The sequence below is a fragment of the Heterodontus francisci genome, chromosome 24 (assembly GCF_036365525.1).
Source record: "Heterodontus francisci isolate sHetFra1 chromosome 24, sHetFra1.hap1, whole genome shotgun sequence".
Classification (NCBI taxonomy): Eukaryota; Metazoa; Chordata; class Chondrichthyes; order Heterodontiformes; family Heterodontidae; genus Heterodontus; species Heterodontus francisci.
Window position 1 is genome coordinate 34,040,122 of NC_090394.1, and position 14,517 is coordinate 34,054,638.

Genomic DNA, 14,517 nt, shown 5'->3' on the forward strand with positions numbered 1-14,517 from the left:
GGCTACGCAAAAATAAATTAAAGGGGCAGCACACAAACAAATTGCCCACGTAATACAAAAAGGCTTAGAGGGTATGTTGCTTGTGGATGTCCTGCATGTGTCAGTATTCACTGCATTTACCAGAAGGTGGTTGGAAAAGACAGTTGAAATTGCAGTGCCATAATAATGAATATGTTTGTATGACTTTCCTGTCTGATCTAAAAAAGGCACCAAAGGTCTATACTTCTTAAAATAGCAAAAGAATTTCAAGAAGATTATTAGACAGTAATTTCAGAACATATATTGCATGATCTAATCAATTTCTCTTCGGACCTATGGATTTATGAAAACACAATGAGAGGAACTTTATGGAGGCAACAGGGGTCTCGACCACTGGTTGGAGAGCCAGCAAGACCCCCGACTCTTCCTTTGGGAATGGACCGCCGGATTACGAAGCACTCAGGCACTTGAGGGGTCACTGGCGGGCCTTTCCTGGAATCAAGATGCTGGGAATAGTAAGTCCCGCCCACCGAGCACTATTTTTTATTATTCATTCATAGGATGTGGGCGTCGCTGGCTAGGCCAGCATTTATTGCCCATCGCTAATTGCTAGAGGTGGTGGTGGGGAGCTGCCTTCTTGAACTGCTGCAGTCCATGTGAGGTAGGTACAGCCATAATGCTGTTAGGGAGGGAGTTCCAAGATTTTGACAAAGCAACAGTGAAGTAGCGGCAATATAGTTCCAAGTCAGGATGGTGTGTGGCTTGGAGGGGAATCTGCAGTTGATGTTTCCATGCATCTGCTGCCCTAAGTATACAAGATCCTGAATGGTCTTGACAGGGTGAATGTGGAGGGGATGTTTCCTCTTGTGGGGGTGTCCAAAACTAGGGGGCACTCTGAAAATTAGGGGTCGCCCTTTTAGGACAGAAACGAGGAGAAAGTTTTTCTGAGGGTTGTGCGACTTTGGAATTCTCTGCCTCAGGTGGTGGTGGAGGCGGGGTCATTTAATACTTTTAAGGCGCAGGTAGATTGATTCCCTTGCCTAACCAGAATCTATGATTATCGGGAGTTGATGGGAGTGTGGAATTCCAGACAGAAACAGATTAGGCATGATCGTCTTTAACAGCAGAGCAGGCTCGACAGGCTGAATGGCCTTCTAGGTGGTAGAGGTCACGGGTTTGGAAGGTGCTGTCTAAGCAGCCTTGGTGCATTGCTGAAGTGCATGTTGTAGATGGTACATACTACTGCCACAGTGCGTCGGTGGTGGAGGGAGTGAACGGCACTCCATCCACAAACAAACAGCCAAGCTGGCTGCTTTGTCCTGGATGGTATCGAGCTTCTTAGTGTTGTTGGAGCTGCACTCATCCAGGAAAGCGGAGAGTATTCCATCACACTCCTGACTTGTGCCTTTTAGATGGTGGACAGCCTTTGGGGAGTCAGGAGATGAATTACTAGTGAGGTACCACAAGGATCAGTGCTTGGGCTCCAGCTATTCACAAATCTATCAATGATTTGGATGTGGGGAACAAATGTAATATTGCCAAGTTTGCCAACGACACAAAACTAGGTGGTAATAGGTTGTAGGAGGATGCAAAGAGGCTTCAAGGGGACTTAGAAGACTTAGTGAGTGGGCAAGAACATGGCAGATGGAATATGATGTGGAAAAGTGTGAAGTTATCCACTTTGGTAGGAAAAAAGAAATGCAGAGTATTTTTTAAAATGGAGAGAGATTGGGAAGTGTTGATGTCCAAAGGGACCTGGGCGTCCTTGTTCATAAGTCACTGAAAGCTAACATGCAGATGCAGCAAGCAATTAGGAAGGCAAATAATATGTTGGGCTATATTGCAAAAGGATGCGAATCCAGGGAGTAAAGAAGTCTTGCTGCAATTGTATACAGCCTTAGTGAGACCGCACCTGGAGTACTGTTTACAGTTTTGGTCTCCTTACCGAAAGGAGGATAAACTTGCCATAGAGGGAGTGCAACAAACGTTGACCAGGCTGATCCTTGGGATGGCAGGTTTGTCCTATGAGGAGAGATTGAAGAGCCCGGGCCTATATTCTCCAGAGTTTAGAAGAGTGAAAGGTGACCTCATTGAGGCATACAAAATTCTTGCCGGGCTCGACAAGGTAGAAGCAGGAATCAATATAACAAAGTCCATGGGCTGGACTTTCATTTCAGGGTCGGGCTCCTGACGCCAGGACCATTTCTGGGCCCCAACCATGCTCCACTTCGGCGCCTGACATCCAACGCAATTTTCAAAAATACAGCCAATTAGTGGTCCGATGACGCATTTGCAGTCCAATTAGGGCCTGTGGACGCAGTGGGTCTGATTTAAAGGACACCCAGCAGCAATTAATGTGCATTCTGAATTCTTTGGAACGGCAGAGCAGCAACATAGGAAATAGGAGGAGCAGGCCATTCAGCCCCTCGAGTCTGCTTTGCCATTCAACTAGATCATGACTGATCTACCTCAGTGCCATTTTCCTGCACTATCCTTTTAATATCTAGAAATCTATCAATCTGTGTGTCAATATACCGAATGACTGAGACTCCACAGCCCTCTGGGGTAGAGAATTCCAAAGATTCACCACCTTCTGAGTGGAGAAATTCTTCCTCACAGTCCTAAGTGGCCTACCTCTTATTCTGAGACTATGTCCCGTGGTGGGAGAACAGGCAAATCAATTGGGTCGCAACTCATTTTTATTCACCATTTGAATTTTAACCCTGGACGGCTCAGTTTCCTGGGCCTGAGGATACCTGCCAGCTAAACCAAGGCATGGAACTGCTGGGTCAGGAGGCAAGTACCTTTCCCCTTACCTCCTAGATCCAGCATGCGTGCCTGCCTAGCCAACCCCCACTCCCCTCAATTGGGCAATGTCCATTGACCTTTCTGATCTTCGATCACCCCCTCCAAACACAGGCCTTTGTTCCCATCCCAAGGCCTCCAGATCTCCGCGTCACCACTGGATCGGCAACGCCATCTGCGGTCAAGGCGTGGACCCATCTGGTGCAGTGGCCTCCTCTGGGCTGCTCCAACCTAACAAAGCCAAGCCCATCAATCAGGCTGGCTTCTGGGCAGGGAACTGGTCAGTAGCATAATATGCATGCTATGGAGTTAAAACTCCATAGCATGCAGGGAGCCACAACTTCTGGGCTCCCTGTGCTTTACTGGCTCCCAGCAGCTCAAGAACATTAAAATTTCCCCCACCTCCACCCAGTACTTGGACTATGCTTAAAAATAATTCAACTACCAGTTTGGCTCAGCCGGTAGCTCTTGTGCTTTGAAGTCCCACTACAGATCTGAGCATATAATCCAGGATGGTACTTCAGTGCAGTACTGAGGGAGTGCTGCATTGTTAGAAGTGCTATGTATTGAATAATACAGTAAACCTGTGTGGTTTTTGCTACCTCAATAGCCTCAAAGCATTATTTGAAGACTGGGATTTTTGCTTTGTGTCCTGGCCAACATTCTTCCCTCAAATCCAACAGTATTCATTGATTCCACAATCTTGCTGTGAGCAAACTGGCTGTCATGTTTTTCTATGGAACAGTAACTGCATTGCAAACATGACCACATTTATAGCAACTGAATTTATCAAACAATACCGCAAAACATTTTTATCAATAACAAATGCAATTCCAGACGTTCACAAGACTTGGCCCAAGACTATAACTGCAAAATATTTCAAACTTCAGAAAGGTAGGCAGCACCTCCTCACAGTCCAAACTGTCTAGTACGCATGAAATGCAATGCTTTTAACAAATGCCCCATACAGTGCTGTTATCAGTTTGCCAATTCATAACTCCCATCTTCTGTTTGGCATTAAGTAGGCATAAAAATGACCACAAATCAACTCAAAGATACAGAGGTCAGATGGAATCACTACAAACCATGTCTGTTCAGGAAGTACAGTGACAAAGATGGTGATTTATAACCAACCAGGCCTTGGAGAAAGATATTGCAGTCGTTTTGTTTCATTGGTCCAGGAATATTTGAGATGACTATGACTGAAGCATGTTTAATGAATGAGCACATATAAAAACACCTGGTGTAGTACTAAACCATACAGACCAAGAGGTCCAGGTTCAATTCCTGTTCAGTGCTGCAACAGCTTATTATAGCCAAGGCAGAAAATGGAGAGGCCACAACTGGTCTGAGCACGCCTAAAGTAGGGAAGGGAAATTAGCCAGTGAGACTTGCTGGACAATAGAGTCAGCTGTGACTCAGTGGCAGCACACTTGCCTCTAACTCAGAGGGTTGTAGGTTCAAAGGCCCCTGCCAGAGCCTTCGGCACATAATCCAGGCTGAAGGTTCAGTGCAATACTGAGGGAGTGCTGCACTGTCGTAGGTGTCGTCTTTCAGTTGAGAGATAGTAAACCAAGGCCCTGTCTGGCCACTCAGGTGGATGTAAAAGATCCTAAAGCACTACTTTGAAGAGCAGGGGAGTACTCCCTGATGTCCTGAACAATATTTAGCTGTCAAACAGATTATCTGGTCATTATCACATTGTTGTTTGTAGAACCTTGATGTGAACAAATTGGCTGCCACATTTCTTACAACAGTGACTATATTTCAGAAATATTTCATTGGCTTTGGGACATCCAGAGGTCATGGAAGGTGCTATATAAATGCACATCTTTGTTATATGGGTGCAAATACCAGTTAAGTAGATAGAGCTCAGCTTGGATGCTCCCTGTGGCTGAAAAATTTGCTGTCACTCACTCTTGAGGCTTACAATTGAAGACTGGTCACTTCGGTGAGACTTGCACAGACCAGGAACCAGAAAAGAAAAGAACTTTCTATTCAATAGGACTCTGTTCCATATTGGACAGTACATCAATTGAACTACCAAGAAAAGTTGCAATTTTAAGCTATGTTAAATACTAGTTAACCATCTCCTTTATATTTTTGTTTATTGCAAACTTTACAGCAAACACATACATATATACCAGGATATACAAGTCAAACTTCCATAGCCCTTAAACATCCAGAGTGTTTGTTATACTTTCTCCTGTATCACTTGTGAAGTTGACACTGAGTGGTTAAAACAAATGTTTTGAAGCAAAAGTAAACTATAGGCTATTATAGCGAACAACAGCTGGCAGGGAATTTAGCGCAGCAATTCAAATTCTACTGATGTTCAACCACTCACACAGTTCATACCAACAGAACCACTTGAACACTGCCCTGTGACTCACTGCCAGGTGACTATTATTCTGTATTTACTGCATGCTATACATTAACTAGTTCAGAGAACATATCTGGATAACAAAACATTTTCTACTAAACTGGTTAAGTTAAAGAAGGTGATTAATAAATCAATTCATGAACAGTTTTTAACTTCACATCTATTCCTCCCTCACCTCAACAGGTTGCTTTGGTCTTCCTCTGAAGAAACAGATGATTGATTCAGTTTTCTTGTGACATGGTTAATGGAATGTGTTCCATTGTACAGGAAGTCAGTTCACAGCACAGAGAATTTACTTCCTGGTTCCAGCCCTGACTACAATCAGTTGTTTCCCTAACATTTTATTTACAGTGCAAACTGGAGCTCAATTCCAGCAATCCTCTTGCGGCACAGTGGTTAGCACCGCAGCCTCACAGCTCCAGCGACCCGGGTTCAATTCTGGGTACTGCCTGTGTGGAGTTTGCAAGTTCTCCCCGTGTCTGCGTGGGTTTCCTCCGGGTGCTCCAGTTTCCTCCCACATGCCAAAGACTTGCAGGTTGATGGGGCAATTTATAATGGCCAATTAACCTTAGTATAGGTAGGTGGTAGGGAAATATAGGGACAGGTGGGGATATGGGATTAGTGTAGGATTAGTATAAATGGGTGGTTGATGGTCGGCACAGACTCGGTGGGCCGAAGGGCCTGTTTCAGTGCTGTATCTCTAAACTAAACTAAACTAAAAAAGCTTACCTTCCCATCAACATGATATCTTGTACGTTTGTTGGAAGCATGCAACTACAGACTTTAAGAATGTTAAACAGTCTTTTACTTTCATTTCCTCTCCCATTTTCCTGTCTGTACATTTCCACAAGTGTCAGGCACCCTGCCTAAATCTTCATTTGTGAGCCTAACATCAACTTGCATTTATATAGCATCATTAACATAGCAAAGCATTCTAAGGAGTTTCACAAGTGCATTATCAGACAAAGTTTAACAGCAAGTCACATAAGAAAATATTAGGAGAAACACTGGTCAAAGAGGTAGTTTTTAAATGTTAAATTCCAGAACGCCAGTTAGTGAAGGCTAGTACTGGAGCCAATCTATACTCAGTCCAACATTTATTTAGAGAGTCAAACATCTAACTCAACTGCCACACCAGTTCTAGTGAGTGTCTCTTTATATGTGCTCAAGTGAAACCCTAATTAATGCCCTCCAACTGCATATAATTAAACACAACTGATATACAATTAACAAATTCTCTTCCTTCTCTTTAAATAAAAATTAGAGTTAACATGTTCACCAAAATTTTAAAATATCAAAAAACTTCAATATTCTGTACAAAGCATTATATTGTGAGGCCCCCTAACAACTTCCTTCTTTGTTTTACAAAATGAAATGCATGTACAGACAGTTGATGGCTTGCGTACACTGATTTAATTTGAGATTTCCTTTCTCAGCATTTATTTCAAGCCAATTTGGTAAATCGAACCATTTCTCAACACTTTTCGCAGAATGTACATTATCCCATAATGAACAATTATCTACCTAACATTCAAATGGTATGCTATCTTCAGTCTGCCCCTTGTATAGAATCTCACTTAAAATATTTTCCATATTCATTCCCTCCACTAGAGCCAGTGTTTCATTATCTCTTTATACCTGCTCAGGTGAAATCCCAATTAACGCCCTCCACCTGCAAATAATTAAACACAATTGATATACAATTAACATTAGAGCATTTTAAAAGGAGAGGTGGAGAGGTTTATGGAAGGAAAGAATTAGAGAGCTTTGGGCCTAGACAACTGAAGGTGTGGCCACCAATAGCGGAGTGATGAAAACTGAGGATGTGCAAGAGATCAGAATTGTAGGAACACAGAGTTCTCAGAGGGTGTAGTACTGGATGAGGTTGTAGAGACAGGTAAGGGGTGAAGCCATGGAGGGATTTGAAAACAAGGATGAAAATTTTAAAAACAGAGGTACTGCTGGACCAGGAGTCAATGTAAGTCAGCGAGAGCAGGGGATGATGACTTGGTGCGAGTTAGGATACAGGCAACAGAATGTTGGATGCAAAAGTAGGAGGCTGGCCAGAGAGTGCCCAGTGTATTTCAGAGAGATGGGGGTGAAATACAAACTTGCCCTCAACTAACGTCCACACATTGGCACTTTCCAGACAGGGTATCCTGGATAGCAATCCAGTGGCAGGAACCTGGACTGACATTACTCTCTTTAGTCCGGGGCAATGAGATCCTAACACTTCTGTGGCCGAGATCAGCTAACTCAGCACAAGCCAGAGAATGACAATGTTCAGGTTTAAATAGTTCAGTGGACAATCCAGCAGTGCTTTCACCCATTAACCCACAGGAGTAGCAAATCAATTGCTCTTTAACTACTGCTGCAACACTTTCATTTCCACTTCATACAACGAAACATAAAAATATCAGAAAGCAGAACTTGCATGTGCAATAGAATAAAACTAAATTCTCTGATCCTCTCTCAGAAAAACACACTTTTAACAGATTGTTGTTATTTCACAACTCTTAGCTATTCATGTAACTACCTAGCACAATGCAATACCTTCAGGTTAGAGGCCTGCTTTAGGTCGGGAAAAAGAACCCGAGCCCGACCCAGCCCGAGTCCGCCACTACTCGGCCCGACCCGAGCCCGACCTAGTCATCCCTTTACTTACCTTCCTGACACCGAAGCTGCAGCGTATGCCCGATGATGTCACAGTGACGTCTCTCGCTCACTGCGCAGACTCAGTTTCCTCCCGGACTCACAGCTCAGGCAAGTTTTTTTTATTTTCAATACTTACCAGAAGAGCACTTACCCAGCGTGTGTGCGCGGCTCGACCTGGACTCGGCCCAACCCGACCCGAGCCCAGAAGATGGGCCTAACCCGACCCAACCCGAACCCGATACAGGTCGTCTGGTCCCGTTGGGTTTGGGTAGGGTAGCAGGCCTCTACTTCAGGTCTCACATTCACAAATCATCAGTTCTCTTGTACAAGTCCTCCTCAATCACTAGATCAATGACTCCAGCTATGAATTTTAGAATGATAGAATGGTTACAGCACAGGTCACAATTTGGCCCGTCTCGTCCGTGCCAGCTCACTGCAAGAGAAACTCAGTTAATCCTAGTCCCCGCCCTTTCCCCGTGGCCCTGCAATTGTATCATCTTCGGTTACTTATCCAATTCCCTTTTGAATCCAATTGTATCTGCTTCTATCACACTCTTAGCTTGTGCATTCCAGATCCACTTGCTGTGTAAAAAAGCTTTTCCTCATGGTATGAAAACAATTCTCAGAGTTAAAGTGATACAAGCACATCAACCAATATCTGGGAATGAACTTAGGGCTGCTACTCAGTATCCATCAGAAGACATTCAAGGTCATTCAAGTTTGGCTTTTGTGGTTGAAGACATCATCTGAACTGCTTGACTTGAGCCCTGTACCTCACTCCCACAGGTGCTTCTAACTCAACATGCCTTTCAACAATCTAGCTCGGAGTTCCAATTAGATGTAAACACTACACTCAGTAGTCTGAACAGTTGTACAGGAGCTCCTGATTAGCAGTACTGATTTAAGTTACTTATCTAGCCTTTCTTGGCTGGTTTCCTGTCCATCCCCTAAACAGAGCATTACACATCAGGTCTTGCAGACTCAGTCTGTAGCTACATTTTCACTCCTAGAGAGCAAGAGAGATGACCTGCATGTCCAAATAAAGATGAACGACTGAGAACTGATGGCCTCAGGATAGACAGGCACGCTGCAAACATTCATCCTAATGCTTGGAACATCACTTGCTGCAGCAAAACTGATATAACCATTAGTCTGCTAGGATTTCTTCTCAGCCTAATGGTGTATACTGCATAAACCTTCTCCAATTCTTATAGCACGCCGACAATGCAGTTAGAATACTCCTTAATGATTCAAGAGAAAAACACTGTAGTAACATGCAGCAAACATCATTCATTATGAACACTGTTCCCATTTTTAAAGGTGCTTGATTTATGTCCACCACCATCCAAACTCTGAGTTCATTATTCCGCAGGAGGGTTATGGTAGAGGGTTTTTTCAAAACATTGACATTCTCTCCCCCGCACCCCACATCAAAATAAAAACAAATAAGTAAATAAGGCCACCAGCTCACCAATCTATCACACCCCTAAGTTACATACATTTTTCATAAAGTTGAGCTTCCTTCAGCCCTCTCAACATCTAAGCAAGAGTGAAGTAAATTCCATGGTATTAGCTGACATTAAAACCATGTCAAATCATGTATATTCCCAAGTGTTTTAAAGATAGCAGTATTTTAGATTGTGCCATAACCTGCAATATTCAAAAGAAAAGTATTTTCAGCATACTCTATAACCAGAGAGGCCACCATTTAATTTTTGCCAAGAACAATTTTCTTTATAAAATACAAAAGCAAATCCTATAATAATGTAGGATTACAGCTAACCATTTGGCTCTTTCCAGGTTAAGCAAACTCTTCAAGTTGGATTTGCCTTTTGAAGGGCATTTGCTGTGATAAGCTAACTTAAAAACAAAATTGGGCCCCCAATCAACATAAAGTAGAAATCATTTGTTAAATTTAGGATAACAATTAAATTTATATTGGAAAAAAAGGTTGCTTTTTCTTTAACTATTTTTGTTTTGCTGTTATAACTTGTATAACTCCCAAGTAATTTATCTCAACAACGAAGGGCCTCTCATTTCCCCATACCAAAAATTGTACTTCAGTTTTATGGCAATATGTTTCTTGTAAGATACTCAATTTACCACCTCAAACTGCTTCCACCACCAACTGTTACCACCAGTGTTTCTCATCAGTGTTGTCCAGTTCAACACAATCCAAATTTGGAACAGCAAAATCATTGCTTTTCATAATTCAAGTGGACCAGATATGAAAGTCTTACCTTTGTCATTTGCCTGCACAAAAAAATCCCTGTGGCAACACTGCTGTGAATAAAACTGTTGGTACAGTGATTCAGAGATATCACAAGATCAGTGCTATATCTACATCACTACCTGAAAACAAGCTCAGAGTTGTAATCAGAAGAGATGGGGAAATACTCAAGTCCTGATTAGAATTTCTGTCATTTTCAGAATTCATTCAACAGCTAAGCACTTTGCTAAGCAGGTCAATTGCTGAATTGCCCTAGATATAGGAAAGGGATGTTCAATGGGTTTCATTTCTATTTTGAACACATAGATCAAGCAGCTTCAAAGCAGCAGCATCACTCTGTGCTGGCTAACAAAGCTTTAAAGCAGAGTGCTGTATACAACTGCTTAAAGACATTTTAATCTTATGTTTTCCATTATACTAATACCAGATTTGATTAAAAAGAAAAATCATGCTGCATCAGCAACCACAGTATTGCTCAGAGCAGAACTGTGCCTATCTACACAGTAGATTCCATGCACAAACTCAATATCGCAAGAGAAAATTCCTGCTACACACTAGCCACGTGAAGTCAAAAGATTTTCCTTACATGATCCGTCATATTACAGTTTGTGCACAGCAAGGTCCCACAAACAGATGATCACTAAACAATCTCTTTTAGTGATGTTGGTTGATGGATAGTTATTGACTAGAATACCAAGGAGAACTCCCCTGCCCAAATAATGCTTTGGTGTCTTTTATGGCCATCTGACGGGGCAGACAGGGCCTTGGTTTAATGTTTCATCTGAATGACTGTACCTATGACAGTGCAGCACTCCCTCAGTACGACACACAGGAATGTCAGCCTGGACTATGTGCTTAATTCTCTGGAGTGGGACTTGAACTCATAACCATATGACTTGGAGCTGAGAGTGCTGCCCACTGAGTCATGGCTAACATGGCGACAAAGCAAAGGAAAGGGTAGACTTTGAGGAGGCTTTTAAAGACAGTAAGAGAAGTAGCAAAGCAAAGGGGTTTAAGAGAAGTGCCAGGGAGTAGGGCCAAGACAGTTGTACATGCTAATATTTTATGGTATGACATAAGCTTAGTCTAGCCTTTCATTATCGACAAGCAGTCGCAATATACCAATAATAGGGAGTGATCCACTACCAACAGAAGTGGCACTGTCTGCTATCCTTACAGGACTAAGATTCATGCATATATTATTGGGGGTAAAGGGGAAAAGATAGATACTGACACATGCATGGAAAATTGCATGACGCCACAATGTTTTTCATTTAATTAGAAAGCACTGCCCAAGATAATCTGACTTGAAAACAAATTTTCCACAAAAAAAAAAATCACCCTACAATTTTGTTTAATTACTGAGCTATAGTAATACATGGCTTGTGTTTGTTTACATTTAGAATCATCTGCTAACTACAAGGGCGTGACTAAGAAGAAAGGCCCAAATTTCAAAGCAGGTTGTGATCCAAGCTGAGAACGAGCTTCGAAGCAGCTCGTGAAATGGAAGTATTGGTGGTCCCAACTGTCCATGTTGGGAAGTTAATGCACATATCACATATAGTATCTGGACATCACACATTACAGAAAACAATGCCTGAAGCCCTGCTATCAAGCCAGTCATGCTAAGGACAGCAGTATCAAAAAAAAAGCACAAAAAAAAAGTTAGCAAAAGTGGAGATTTAAATCTCAACAACCATTCCATCCAAGTCTTGGTCACACCTGCATGGCTTAATGACAACAATGAAATGCAGCAGATAAAAGAAACTAGCTGCTTTTAATATTTGCACTGTTTTGGGAGACCGGCATCTGTGAACCAGCGCGTAGTATTTACTGGACTAAGCCAGGCTCCCTTATCTTGGTGGCACACTGTCACACCAACAAAAAACTGGTTGGATAGCGTAAAGAAGCTGGATTAAGCAGTGTAAATGCTGGAAGTTAGCTCATGGACACTGGCCTCCAACAGTCAGTACCAAAACAGCAGACGTATAAAATAGCTTTATGCTATTGGGAATCACAGCCATCAGGGAGAAGTGAAAGCTGTTCTGCTTTCCTTCATCTCAATGATAGGACTGTTCAAAAAAAAACTGCAGACGTTCATAAACCTGCTGTGTATTTCCAGCACTTTCTATTTTCATTCCAAGTGTAGATTTGCTCTTGGAAAGTGCTTTAGGATTAAGTGAAAACATTTAAGTCATACAGCTTTATTCACAAGTGGCCAACAGGCAAGCATTGTGGCCAGAGTCAGAATCACAGAGATCGTTATATCTAACTGATGGGACATGGCCTAATGTTAGGAGAGATGGTTGAAAGGGCAGGTTTTAAAAGGAGGCAGGGAGACAGGTTGGAAGGCAGAGGGCTTTTAGGAGCGAGTTCTAGAAATGAGACAACTGCACATTCTAAGATTTTGAGAGTGTCAAATTCGTATAGCATCAGCCTAGTCTAGCCTTTCAATACCCACCAGCAGCAGAGATCGAGATATACCAGTACGAGAGGGCGCCATCTTCTACCAATAGTAGCTCCACTGTCTTGCTGTCATTATGCAACAGTAAAAATGCAACCACAACTTTGATCATTTCCAACTACTGCAGAGTGTAATCGCGTTGCCCCCTTTTAAAAACCAATTGCCCCAATGTAGCTGTTGAAGCATGAATTTCCCACTCGGCGTTCAACTGAACTTTGGCATGATAGAATAAATACTGAGGCAACAAGAAAGGTGATGCAGGTATTTCACCAAACTTTGAAAAAGCAATATCAAATTTATACCCTCTGCTACAATAATATCAAAATAAAGAATCATTGAATCATAGAAACTTGCAGCACAGAAGGAGACCATTTGGCCCATCATGCCTGGGCTGGGGAAGGGGGGGGGGGGAAAAAAATCAGAAAAACTTGCATTTAATGACTTTAACTGCCATTAACGTAGCGAAACATCACAAGGCACTTCACTGGACCGATAAGACAAAATTTGCCACCGAGCCACATAAGGAGATATTAAGACAGGTGACCAAGAGCTTGGTCAAACAGGTAAGTATACCACTCTGCCATGTGCCTACCCTTGGGCAGTACTTGGGACAGCTCTGAACCCATCCACAAGATTCGTAAAGAAAGCAGTCTTCAATCTTCAATGCAGCTTTCCCAGCTCCTTTCAATATGGAATATAAAAGATGAAAATGCTGGCGTACCGGATGGGTCTTGTTAATTGGCAAATTACCAACATGATTTAAGATATGAATTGCATTCGATGCCTGAAAACCCCAAGCAAAAATTAAATTAAAAAACTCCCAGATAGCTCATCAGACTTGCTGTAATACTAAACTATGCCAAACAGAAGGATCCAGCTTCAAATCATAGTCCATGTCAAGTTGCCTTATCTCACTCAGAGCAGTCTTTGGGAAGCTACATTTAACCTGTTAATCCTGGACTAGAAAGTTGAAGATGGGGTTTTCGCTCCTTGAAAAGCACATGTGTGGACATAGGTGAAAACTCAAAAAAAAGGTTAAAGTTTGTCACAACTGGCTAAGATGATCCATAGCCAAAGCACTAGACAGTAACCGGCACCTCCAGTACCATACTCTGCATAAGCCACTGCTTTTGAGAGAGTTATGTAGAAAATATGATTAAAACTAAATCTGAATAGTCAGCTGTACATATTAGAATTCTGGATTATATGTTAATATATCGGTATTATTGAATCTCCATGGAGCTCCTCTCTGCAAGTCAGAAGATGTGATGTCAGATAAGACAAAACTGTAAACCATGGGACAACGTCTTACTATGCAGCCCTTTAATTGTTTAGCATTCATGAAATTAATTGGTTGATAATTAGTTAGTAGATAATTGGGTCAGTTCGAGGTCATTTTTTTTTTAAAAAGTGCAATAACCAAGGCCAATTAGAAACTAGATACATTCTAACTCTTGGATCGTTTTTTAAAAATACTGTGGTGGGGTTGTTGTGTATATTCGAAACTTTTTTTTGAAAGGGATACAAAATTTGCAAGTAGAAAAGTGCGAGACCTAAATGTGACACACATACTAGATGCACCACTTTACATATATAAGGTTGGACGAGTGTGATGCACGTCTGTCCCTTCATTGTGTTCTGCCCTAGGGCAGGTCCTACCTCAAGTTTCACACGAGATCTTGAACCCATTGTCATCCTCGCATTTTTTTAATCTTCGGAGTGCCTTCTCCTAGCTGGACTGCAACCAAAGATAAAGAGCCCTACCTACAAATGTTGGGGAGGGCACCCAGACTTACAAGACTCAAGTACCCCTGCTGAATGCCAATCCAGTAATCAGAACCGGCACTCCAGCCTCTGCTCACTGGAGCGGGGCTCAGACCCAACTCTCTGACTCAGAGAAGGGAATGCTACCACTAAGCCAATGGCTTATTCCTGATTGTGTATAAATATTTCAAAATAAACATTCTGCTCCACTTACTTTGCAATGTCTTAAATGTTTGA

General features: G+C 42.2%; 1 protein-coding gene across 3 annotated transcripts in view; it reads right to left on the reverse strand.

The window, feature by feature from the left end:
* The window catches only part of LOC137383287 (dual specificity mitogen-activated protein kinase kinase 3-like), a 148,394-nt gene that overhangs the window by 96,828 nt on the left and 37,049 nt on the right, over positions 1–14,517 (reverse strand). The window lies entirely within an intron of this gene.